The sequence below is a fragment of the Carlito syrichta genome, unplaced genomic scaffold (genome assembly GCF_000164805.1).
Source record: "Carlito syrichta isolate Samal-C Ts95f unplaced genomic scaffold, Tarsius_syrichta-2.0.1 Scaffold313721, whole genome shotgun sequence".
In the NCBI taxonomy this organism is placed as follows: domain Eukaryota; kingdom Metazoa; phylum Chordata; class Mammalia; order Primates; family Tarsiidae; genus Carlito; species Carlito syrichta.
Window position 1 is genome coordinate 10,205 of NW_007257817.1, and position 11,161 is coordinate 21,365.

Genomic DNA, 11,161 nt, shown 5'->3' on the forward strand with positions numbered 1-11,161 from the left:
AACCGAAATCACTCTGTGAATAAGATACCTGCACATGCATGTTTATTGTGGCATTATTCACAATAGCAAAAACATGGCACAAATTGTGCTACCCATCGGAATAGTACTGGTACATATACATGATGGAATATTATGCAGCTACAAAAAAGGACAAAATTATAAACTTCGCAGCAGCTTGGATGAACTTAGAGTCTATAACACTGAGTGATCTATCACAGAAATGGAGAACTGAGCACCACATGATCTCACTCATAAGCGGACCTTGAACAATTATCATAATACTCTAAGAAAGGGATTGGCAGTAGTGGGAAACTGCCAGGGGAGGGGTGGGGTACACCTCATCAACAAGGGTTCCTGCGTAATGAACATTTGTATACCTAACCCTGAATTATACCCCACATCTTTAAAATTAAAAAAAACAAAAAGAAATAGATTAATGCACTATCATAGCTGGAGACTTTAAACTTCTCTCAGAAATGGACATATCTACCAGACAAATCAGTAAGGGCAGAGTTGAATTCAGCATCACCAGCAGCCTGAGATTCTACTTGTATTGTTAAAATAGTTACACATGTCCTAAAGGATCAAATCTTAAGACCTGAGCTTGGCTTCTGTTCCCCTCTCACCCTTTTTTATCATCATCTATCTTCCTTCTGCTCAGTCCTGTTAAATAACTTATAATACCTCTGGCTAGTTTATCTTTTTTTCTCTTTACATATGTTATTTCCTCTGCCTGGTTAATTCTACTATTTCTATAGAATTCTGCTCAAATATAACATTATCCTATTGTTTCTAATGCCTATTACTATGCCTGGAAATAGCTCTATTCATGTATACATATGTATACCCCATTCCCAACCATACTGTGTAATTATTAAGGACAAATATTATGTTTGTTTACTTTTGTATCACTAGAATATGGTAACATTTTAGGCCTATTATAGATATTGCCTAAACGCTTGTTGGTTGAAAGATGATGTATGATTAGTGTTCATAGAATTCCTTAATCCAGTTGTGCTCAATTGTATGAGTGTGTTTGTATGTGCATTTGTATGTATGTGTTGCTTTGGTTTATTTATTTATTTATTTTTGGTAAATATTTGACATATAGTCTTTGCTATTTAAATGATTTGAATACAAGCGGGAAACCTACAGAAATTTATCTATAAAAAGTTGTTATGTAAGATAGAAATAAGTATAAAATAACTTCTGGAAGCAAATTAAATTGGTTAAAAATTATTAAATAATTTTGCAGAGTCAATGTTCCATTTTAATATTTTTAAAAAATTAACATGTGCTACTCCAAATTCCTTCTTACGACTAAAAGTGATAAGTTGGTGAGTAATGGATATGTTACTTTATTTGACTGAATTGTTGTATAATGTATACATAGATCAATACATCTCACTGTACCCCATAAACATGCACACTTATGACTTGTCAATTAAAAATGAATTAAAACATTTAAAACTATATTTTAATTCATATTATAACATTCTTATGTATTAATACATCTATAAGTATGTAAGATATGCCCATTTCTCTTGGGTTTGAAGTGATTTTTCCACTTTCTCACATATTAAAGAAACACAGTTTAGAATTAATATAAATCTAAAGTGTTCCAAATAATGTGTTTTATATTTAACTCTAAACTCTGTAACTTTTATATAAATATCATTAGGTTATTTTCACTATAATTTAAATATGTGGAAGAAAATATTTACAAAATTTAAGAAATACAAATGATTCATATAAGTATTAAATGTTATACTTTTAAAATTCATAAGATAAATACAAAAAAAGTAGAAATATGACCAAAGTGGTTTGAAGAGGTAACTCAAACACACACACACACACACACACACACACACACACACACACACTACAAATGTCTAATAAATATAAAATGTTTCACAGCTTTACAGAACCTCATGGAGGTAAAATTGAAATGGTTTGGCATTTTGGACTATCATATAAAAATAAATTAAAAATAATATCAAACATTTCATTTGACTTCACCAAATCTATATTTCCTGGATTTTTATGCTACAACTCTTGTTATAACTTCTCACAGTATTTAATGTAAAATGATTTCTATTGAAAATCATTTTAAATAACTGTTTTTAAAGGAAAGTATGGAAAAAAGTCCAAAGTAAGTACAATAAATTTTGTGACCTATATGTTAAATGTAATAGAAATAAGGTGACTGAGATGAAACACAAATATACAAAAAATCGTAATATTGAATGAGGAAATAAAACTGCATCATATGTTAAATATGAAAAGAACAATTTGTACAGAGAAGTGTTAGGGGTTATTTAGTCTCTCTCATCTCATTAAATTCTGGACTTTTCAATATCAACACAAAGTGTTTAGTCTCCATATATGGGAGGTAACAGAAGACAGTGGTTACAATTGACTAGGAATTGAGAGTCCTCTGTTGGACTCCAAGAATTTGAATTCTGCTCCATCACTTACTCTCTGAGTGACTTGGGGTAAATAATTTAAACTCTTCATGTCAGTTTTCTTCTCTGTAATATGGAAAAATATTATTACCTCACCCAGAAAGTTGTCATAACCACTAAGTAATATAAGCAATATAAGTAATATAAAGGGTTTAAAATGTGCTTAATAATTATTAGCTGTTATTCTTTTTTTTTTTTTTTTTGAGTTGGAGTCTCACTGTGTCACCCAGGCTGGAGTGCAGTGGCCGCTCCCGGCCACCGCAGCCTCGACCTGGTGGGCTCCGGCGATCCTTCCGCCTCAGCTTTTCAGTAGCTGGAACTACAGGCATGCGCTACCACGCCTGGCTAATTTTTTGATTTATTGTAGAGATGAGTTCTCACCAAGTTTCCCAGGCAGGTCTTGAACCCATGGTCTCAGACAATCCACTCACCTCAGCCTCCCAAAGTGCGGGATTACAGGCTGAGCCACCGAGCCCGGCAGCTGTTATTCTAACAGACAGCATGGTGATTATAGCTAATAATGCTGTTTGTTTACCTGAAGTATGATAAGAAGGTAAGTGTTAAGTGTTCTCACCATGTATACACACACACACACACACACACACACACACACACACACATGTATGCACAATGGTAATCGTGTGGTGATAAGTGTAACTAATTTGATTGTGGTAATTGTTTCACTGTGTATAACATATATCAAACCATCACATTGTATACCTTGAATATATGCAATTTATGTTTGTCAATTTTACCCCAGTAAAGCTGAGAAAATAATTCTCAAATTCATTAATAATTAGAAAAGTAAAAATCAGAATCCCAATGTCATATCATATCCACCATGTTGACTAAATATAAGAAGTTACTGAGCATTGGTGATAATATAGATCAGTGGGAACTCTTGGAGGAATATAAATGGGAAATACTCTTCAGAAAAAAGGTTACACATCACCTCACAAATATAAGAATGTTCATAGTAGCATTTCCATAAGAGTAAATCCTGCAAGCAGCCCAAATGTCCTTCACCAGTGGACAGAATAATTGTGATGTGTTCAGACAATGGAATTGTTACAACAGTGAAAATTGAAGGAATTCAATTATATGCCTCAACATGGATGAGTCTCAGAAACACAGTACTTAGGAAATAAAGCATACACAGAAGAATAAGTATTGTATGAGTCCATCTGTATATAGTTCAAAAACAGACAAAGCTAAACAGTGTATTGTTTATGGGTACGTCATGGGTGGCGAAGCTTCACAGAAAATGACAAGCACACAATGAGGGATATTGGGAGAAGGGGATGCTCTCAGGGAGAGGAGAACAGACTTCTTATATGGTGGTCACATGCCATTTCATGTATTTAGTAGCTTGTACAAGGTGTTGCCACTTTTCTTTCAGCATTCCATATATATTTCAAACATTTCCAATGTATGCAGTAAATTTCATGAGAAAAAATGTTTAAAAGAATGAAAACATTGTTAACTGTTATTGTTATGTTTGCAAATGTATTGCTAACAATTTTTTTGTTTTGTTTTCAATCATATCAGGAATGTCTTAAATATGACCTATGTAAAAAACCAAACATTTAAAAAATCTATTCTGTACCTCTATATTTTCTTTTTGAAATATAACTGAGCAGAAGTGGTTTTGTACATCTTATTGGATGCGTCAGGGATCAGACAGATGTAAAATATTAAAAAATACAAATAGAAAAAGTTCCAATAAACTTCTATGACTTATATATTAAATATGGTGGTCAGAGAATTCCAGAGGCCTAGAATCTATTACATACATATGTCAGCTACCTGAAAATACAAAAGATTGTGTGAAAATCGTTCAGGTTTTGAATTCCAATTTTGAATTTCCCCAACACTGACATCTTACAGCATCGCTAAGAAAATGATTATGAATAGCAACTATAGTTACCAGGGATAAAATGTGGCACATGCTGTTTATGAAGGAAATATATGGGATATTCCTTAAATTCCCAGAAAAATCTTTTATCATACTATTTAGAATTGCTTAACCTTAAGAAATTATCATAAAATTAATACGTTATTCTAGATGTGCCTACATATGTAGATAATTTTGTGCATAATATCAGGTTGTTCAAAGACCGCTCCTGAAACTGTACATGAACAATTTAATAACCTGTGAAAGAGATTCAAGACAGATGGAGATTGTTTTATGCAATCCTCTAAACATAACATAAAACCGTGCCCTTCAAAAATGCAAAACTGAAAAACAACTAGCAGTAAAAACACCTAATTAAAATTTTCTCTAGATTAATATTCTGCCACTGCAATACTCATCTCTTGGGATGTACATATTACTCCTTTGTACAATATGACAAAAAGAGAATAGAGTATTTTTCTTTGAAAAATTGTTCCAAAATACCATTTTAAAATCATTTTATTTTTCTTGTCTACCTATTTCATTTTTTGTCTTCCTTTCACATAATAGTTTCCTGGGTATTAATTTATTAGTCATCATGCACAAATACAAAAGACATAAATAGTGGAAGATATGTATGGATGTATATGATTGTCATTAAAGTTCAAATTTGGTCTAAGAAGCATTTGTCTACAGGAGAGACAATGAATTATCAAGAATGAATGGAATTTCTCTTTTGCAGGAAAATGCTTAATTTATACGTTTGAAATCTGAAATATTTTTAAGTAAGTGCTTTATGTTCTGAAATGTCACAATTTCTAAAATGACAAATCATAGATTATATTTTAAATATACATTAAACTGTCCTTTTTCATCAAAAAAGGTATTTAACATGGAAAATACTTGGCATGTTGTTGTTAGAATATGTCATTTAAGTATGAAAATAATATGTAGCTGCTTCCACTATTTCAATGCTTAATGACACTCTTTTTGTGTTCTCACCTTAGTGAAAAATAAGTAGATAGATATCATTAGATTGCTCCTTCTTTTTTGGTAATATTTTCTGATCATAGTGACTAAACTTTTGTTTTTAGGCTTTTGATACAAGTTGGTCACATGTTGCATCACCCAATCAGGTGCCCAGAATGTGTTTTAGGTGACATTTGAACAAACAGGGAGTCCTTGGTTCTAACTCAAACTGTTGTGCAATGTGCAGGTATGCATTCCAGGTATTTGCATTTAGCCAGGCACATAGCACAATCAATAATTAATTTGTATAATATGCACTTACATGTTTATCAATTTTATTCCTCAATACAATGTTAACTCCATGGAATCGGGGATCTCATCTTTTCATTTACCATTACATCTGCAGTGCCTAGAATAGAGCTTGGCACATAGTACAGACTCAAGACTTGTTGGACAAATGGAGTTTCCTTCAATTTGGCAATGTTTCTAGTACCAAATTCAATTTAGCCAGAGAGCTATGCATGCTACAGAATTGTAGAGATGGAAGACTTTTGTGAATTAGCCTTATTTCAGTAGGAATGAAAATGAAACAATGTAGACAAGAGCTTTAACCAGAGTTATCTACATAAGAGTTACATAGTGTCCTGGGACCTGTAGTCCTGCTTCAACCATATTACCAAAAGAAACAGGCACTCATGGACTTCTACTGAGTTAAGCAATTTGGTCAGTGTATTAAATTTACTTATTCAGTATTTGTCTTACATTATTTGTTTATAAAGTTTAAGCATGTTTCCAACATTTATCACCTGGATTACAAAAAAAATCAGCTATGGGTCTATATTTTTTCTCAAAAACAGAACAATTTTTCTTAACCGGTATCAACAATCAGTTAAGGAGGTTACACTTCTTTTCTTGCCACCTTTGGAAGAACTATCCAAGAAACCACCACAGATCCCATTGCAAACATGAAACAATGGGACACCCAGGTCTCTTCACAGGGCATATGTATTTACTGTTTTCTAGAAATTCTCTACATTTTAAAAATGCAGGTTTTATAGAAGAGTTTTGTGTGTGTGTAAAGCTTGTAATTCTAGGTATAGGAAGAGAGAATGGAATTGTTATTTGTTCAGACATTACAGTGGCCACCATCAACTTTCAAAATTTATGTCGATATAGGGCTAAAGTCTCTGAGTTGAACTCTCAACTTATCTAGAAATTCTGCTGGCAAAGGCCTGGAATCGAAAAAATGAATGAGGATGTCTTATGTCATCTATATGTAATTACTTGCATATTATTTATGGTAAAAATAGTAGATGATACAAAAACTACTCACAATCAAACCATGTAAACTTTCCTGGACCACCAACACACTTAAGTCACATATACCTTTAATTTTTTTGACAATTTTGTAATCTTTATTTTTAGAATTTATCATTTTTAAACTATTTAATTATGCTTTCATAATGTATTTCTCAGCTCATAACACTAGGAGGAATTTTGTTTATATTAACATCCAATCAAATACTATTATACAATCAAATATTTTGTTTAAATTAAATTTAATCACTTTCTTCATCAAAATAGCTATTTACTGCATAATATAACCCCACTAATGACACATCAGCTGCATTATAAAGACAAGCATAAATCAACAAAATGCCATCCAATTTGTGCAGATTAAAATCATTCTTGAGAAAACATTGAAATATGTAAAACTATGAAAACACTATCAAGTTTCTCTTAGAAACTTATTGATTGTTTCAGCAGAAGTAGATGTCTACAGGTCAACTCAATCATCTCTTTGTCTCTGGATAGAATTCTAGAAAACACAACGTCCACCATAAAAATTTAAGACACATGCTACTTTACTCAGTAATGCACTAGAATAGCAAAGTCTCTGATTTCTAACTACAAAACCTCTCATTGAGTTCATGACTATTTTGTCTGCAGATTATACTTAGAAGTCTCCAATTACTGACATCACATCAAATTTGAAACCAGAGATAGGTAGAGAGATCTAAAGCTGTAAACATTAGAAAGAAAAGGGGATTGAATTATATGCACTGTTGAGAAGTGAAACTACTAAAATGATTTTTTGAAAGAGGGATAAATTTTACATAGTAAAGTGAAAAAATTAATGAATCTAAACAGAAAAAGCAAATAAAATTCAGACGAGTTCTATGCACTTGGCTGATGCCCAACAGCTGGTAGTTCTAGCCTACTGTTTGGTATTCTATAAAAACTGTCTCCACATGAATAAATACGCTCAGTGACAATCTTTCATATAGAGCAGAGTTTTTGAAAGGAATGAACAATTAAGAATGCCAGTTAGTCATTATCACAAAATAACCAATTGTTTTTTTATATACACATATTAAATGCACAAACTGACAAATAAATTTACTTTTATTTGTTTTTAATTTGTGCATCACCTAGATTAATGATAGATACAAGTGTGATAAAAGAAATGAACTATTCATGATTTACTGTTTCTAGAACCTTTAAAGGAAACTCAAGTCATACTATCAAACAATTACACCAAATCTTGTTTCTTACTGCCACTCAAGTACAGATTTTCTGGATTAAGATATTCATGTTTCAGTATCTCTAGTCAGGTCAAAGACAAAGCCCTGCCCTGCCATCCTACAAGGCCATCCTTAACCTGAAAGACTAATAGCTAGGATCTAGTCCTTCCCTTGATCATTAGGCTAACACTCTTAACTTTGTCTCTAATCTCAAGATGTTCTATTTTGACTTATCTGTCTTCTGTAACCTAGCACACTGACCTGAGATGAACATCTGGCCATCACAAGACATGGATTGGATCTACATTCACATAAGCCTGTGCTCTTTATCACCCATTCCCAGTAAGAATAGTGGTGCTAATAAAAGATTGAGAATAATTACTGACATTCTTTATGAGATAAGGCATTAAAAGATACATGGAAAGCACAATGCTGACTTTCCACTTTAATGTGGAAAGAAAAAATGTTGCTATCCAAATGATGTAAAAAGAACTATCTGCTTTGAGAGAGGTCATCCACAAACATGGAAGATGTGGTTCCGAGCACATTTTCAATGGCTAACCATTTCTTAGTTTCAACATATTAAGGTTTGGGGAAATGTGGCTCCAGCAGTTGGCTGATCAACAGAATATATGAATAAAACCAAATTTTGTATTTCCTAGGGAAAAAGAGGGGACTTAAAGTAATGAACAAGTTGGTACAAGGTTGCACACATAGAGGTAGATTTCAGAAATTGATTTATGGCCCTTCTGCTCTCTAGAGTTTCTGTCAATTTTTCACTTTTGTCTTTAAATAATTAATTCCTAATAATAGTATCAGAAATTCTCACTTGCTAGCTTAGATTCCTATATTTTCCCCAAGTTTTTTATTTTCACTTAAGTCTCCTTCCTAAATAAGTCTCCTTTATTGTTTTTTTTCCCCTATAATTTAACAGGATCTGTAAGATGTTCTTTAGAATGTATATTACTTCAAAGAGACAGGACTGTATTAAAATGCAACATAAACCATTAGCCATTCTAGTGAATGATTATCTTCTGTATGGTCAGCTTTGTCAACATGCAACTAAAAATAACAGTGCTAAAGAAGCACATCATTTTCATAGAGTTTTTATAGATACTGACTAGTAATTAGTAATTATTTTATTTCATTCACACCAGAAACCTGAAATATGTATTCCCTGTTTGTGTTTTCTAACAAGTCCAAATACTCTGTGCCATCCCTTTTTCCTAAATCATACAAATCTTCAAAAAGAAATTGAACTTTCCCTCTATCTCTGCTATCTTTTTCTTTTGAATTCCAATATAATTTGCCTTTTGAGTCTACTAGACCTGAGCATACACAGTTTTGCACAGTTCATTTTTTCATTTTACTTTTTCACTTATTTTATAAACTACTTGACGGTAGATATTTTGTATATCTCTCACAGCACTTTTCAATATAAACTGAGTAATTATATATTAACAACTACTATCAAGGGTGGGAATGATAGATGCTGGACACTTCTAAAGCAGGGAGGGAGAAGGGAGGAATAAGTGGTCCACAACCACACACTGAGTTTCAGGTCCACTATTAAGGGGAGACAGGGCTCACTAGAAGCCCAAAGCTCACCTGCAAACAATTTATTTCTGTAGTAAATCCTCACATATAATCCACAATTCTAAAATAAAATATAAATTTTTTTTGAGTTGGAGTCTCAGTCTGTCACCTAAAAATTTTTTAAAAATATATTTTGAAAAAGCAAGATAAGAATCATAAGTAATTTTCATTGACATAAAAGGGATCACAGTATACATTCACAGTATTTTCCCTAGTTATAGAAAATTAGACTCTCTAGATATCCAACAGAACAACACAAACATTCACTATGTTGATTAATCTGATGGAATTAGCAGGACTTGGTTACCATTTTGAAGGCCTTCATAAGACATATTGCCAGTCAGAGGACTAGAGGTAAACCTAATGAGTTTTGTTGGCCTGTAATGTTCGTAATAGTTTTAGCAGTCAGTGGTCAGGAGCTTGCTAAAAATCCTAACAAAGTGAAGGACAAATGATTGCATCTTTTCCCTCCCACCACAACAAAGAAAATATAACGCTAGTTGGCTTCTTTCTGTTATGCAGACAGTATATTCCACACCAAGGAATATTGTCTCAACTTTTATCTTTTATTGGTATCCAGAAAATGAAAGCACTCTGCAGAAGGACCCAGTCATGATGAAATTGCCTGGCTGCCAGAGCCAGAACACAGCAGATACTATAATTTTAGCATTATCAGTGTGGGAAAAGAGTCCACTCATTCGTATGACAAGGAGAGTCACAACAAAGACTCTTCCATCTGCAAAGGAAAGTTATACTCCCAGAAGAGAAGAAATGCCTCACTCTGGTGCATCAAGAGATCATGAGGTCATAGCTGTTCATCACAAAAATTTTTTAGAACCTTATTTGGGCTTTTTTTTCCAGAACCTAATTTTTTTCATAAGCTTATTTGGGTCCAGAAAAAAAAAATTAGGTAAAAGAGACAGGACTGAACATGAGTGGGACAAAAGAAGCAAATAAGCTACGTAAGCATGTAGCCCAGATTCCCATGCATTCAATACTGTTACAGCAGCATCTCTCCCTCAGGTTTCAAAGGATATGAGTAGGAGTTTTCTGGGCAATACAGATTTACAGGACCTAGTTCCTAAAAGAGGAACACTCCTAACACAGGGCACAGCAAAAATCTCCCAGACAAGGATAAACCAACTCATAAGACTGCTAGTCATATGCTAAACAAACACTTGCATTCAGAACACATTATACTATAAGACTACAGTAATCAAAACAGCCTGGTATTGGTACAAGAACAGGCACATAGACCAATGGAATGGGATAGAGGTTCTGGAAGCAAAGCCTCAATTTCTCAACAAATTCATCTTTGACAAAGCCTCCAACAACAACCACTGGGGAAAGGAGAACCTATTCAGTAAATGGTACTGGGAAAACTGGCTGATCACATGCAGAAAATTGAAACAGGACCCCTACCTATCACCAAACACAAAAATTAACTCTAAAAGGATCGAAGACCTAAATGCAAAACCTCAGACTACAAGAGTCTTAGAAAATGCAGGAGACAGTCTTATTGGAAAATGGACTGGCAATCAATTCCTATTCAGAACCCTATATGACCATATCTTAAGAAATAAGATAGACAAGTGGGACCTCATCAAACTAACAAGATTCTGCAAAGCAAAAGAAACCATCAAGAGAGCAGGGAGACAGCTCACAGAATAGGGAAAAAATTTTGCCAAGTGTATATCTGACAAAGGCTAAGA